This window comes from Chiloscyllium plagiosum, chromosome 38 (genome assembly GCF_004010195.1).
Source record: "Chiloscyllium plagiosum isolate BGI_BamShark_2017 chromosome 38, ASM401019v2, whole genome shotgun sequence".
Lineage (NCBI taxonomy): Eukaryota > Metazoa > Chordata > Chondrichthyes > Orectolobiformes > Hemiscylliidae > Chiloscyllium > Chiloscyllium plagiosum.
This window is the reverse complement of record NC_057747.1, coordinates 6,372,146-6,374,070: the sequence shown is the minus strand read 5'-3', so window position 1 is coordinate 6,374,070 and position 1,925 is coordinate 6,372,146.

Below are 1,925 nucleotides of genomic sequence, written 5' to 3'. Positions count from 1 at the left end.
TAGTCCTACCTTGTCCCTGCCTGCCCTGACTGTTTGACTCACTTCTGTTCTCAACTGTTCCAGTCTCAGATTGATCTTTCTCATTACTATCTCCCTGGGTCCCACCCCCCACCTTACTAGTTTAAATCCTCCCAAGCAGTTCTAGCAAATTTCCCCTTCCAATCTAGGTGCAATCCATCCTTCTTGTACAGGTCACTTCTTCCCCAAAAGAGATTCCAATGATCCAAAAATGTGAATCCTTCTCCCATACACCAGCTCCTCAGCCATGCATTCATCTGCTCTATCCTACTATTCCTGCCTTCACTAGCTTGTAGCACTGGGAGTAATCCAGATATTACTACCCTTGAGGACCTCCTTTTTAAATTTCTGCCTAACTCTCTGTAATCTCTCTTCAGAATCTCAACCTTTTCCCTTCCTATGTCATTGGTTCCAATGTGGACAATGACCTCAGCTGGCCCCTCTCCCCCGTGAGAACATTCTGCACCCTCTGTGAGACACCCGTTGATCCTGGCACCAGGGAAACAACACACCATTCTGCTTTTTCTCTGCTGGCCACAGAAATGTCTATCTGTACCTCTGTCTACAGAATCCCCTAACACAATTGATCTCTTGGAAACTGACGTACCCCTCGTTGCATTAGAGCCAGTCTCAATACCAGAAACTTGGCTGTTTATGCTACGTTCCCCTGAGAATCCATCACCCCCTACATTTTCCAAAACAGCACACCTGTTTGAAATGGGTATATCCACAAAAGACTCCTGCACTCGCTGCCTACCTCTCTTACCCTTCCTAGAGTTAACCCATCTATGACTATATCTGAGACTTGCCCCCTTCCTATAACTGCCATCCATCACATACTGTTGCTGTTGCAAATTCCTCATCACTTCGATCTGTCTCTCCAACCGATCCACTCGATCTGATAAGATTCGCATCCAACAGCATTTATGGCAGATATAATCCACAGTAACCCTTAAACTCTCTTTAAACTCCCACATCTGACAAGAAGTACATATCACTGCACAAGCCATTTTTGCTCCTTCACAATCTACAGACCCAGAAAATAACACCGTCTTATTCTTCTACAAACACTGCCCCAGATTAAGTTAATAGCTATGGCTTATATTTTAAGTTTAATCAAGAGACTTATCTCCAAAAACATATAATCAAGAAAGAATCCACTGTACTCACTACTGCAGCCTTTCTCTTGGACAGACTTAAAACAATAATTAACTTATCTGATTCTGTGCTGTGAACTTCGCCCAACAGTTCCTCCAAGATTAGTTGTGAATTTTACTGTATGTTCATTTTCCCAGATGCACTCCGATGTCCAGCAATATACAAATTCAAACAGCAAAGGCGGTAACTGTGCAGGTTCTCTCTCTCTCTCTCTCCCTCTCCTCACCATATGCTTCCTTTGTCTGCTCTTCTCCCTTTTAAACTGCTGTTGTTTTCATTTTTTTTTCCAAAGTTCCAAAACAATGCAACAGCATATAAAACAGTAATTGTTGCTCCTGGAATTCGAGGAAATCACCTCCAATGCCTAAAATACCTCAAATAAAAAAAGAAGCAGCGCTTACAATCAGAAATTTTTCCCATCCTCCATCTTGGATTATAGTAGAATTCCTTCAGTCTCTACTGCCATCTCCTCAACCACATTGTTATCACAAAAACCTATGTGAAGCCACTGCTAAATGTCTTCACCCTTCCTTTCCACATTCAGCAGGGAAACATTCCTACCACAACTCAGTTTTACCTTTCGATCATCCACTGTATGGATTCCCTTTCACATAGCAAGCAAAAAATACAATATGTTCTCTCTTACCTCACTACTCATCTTTGGACAAAGTCCTGAGTATTTTCTAGGTAAAACAGTCTACTGTAATATTTTCTCCTCTTGATACACTCTCTACATTGAGAAGACTAAA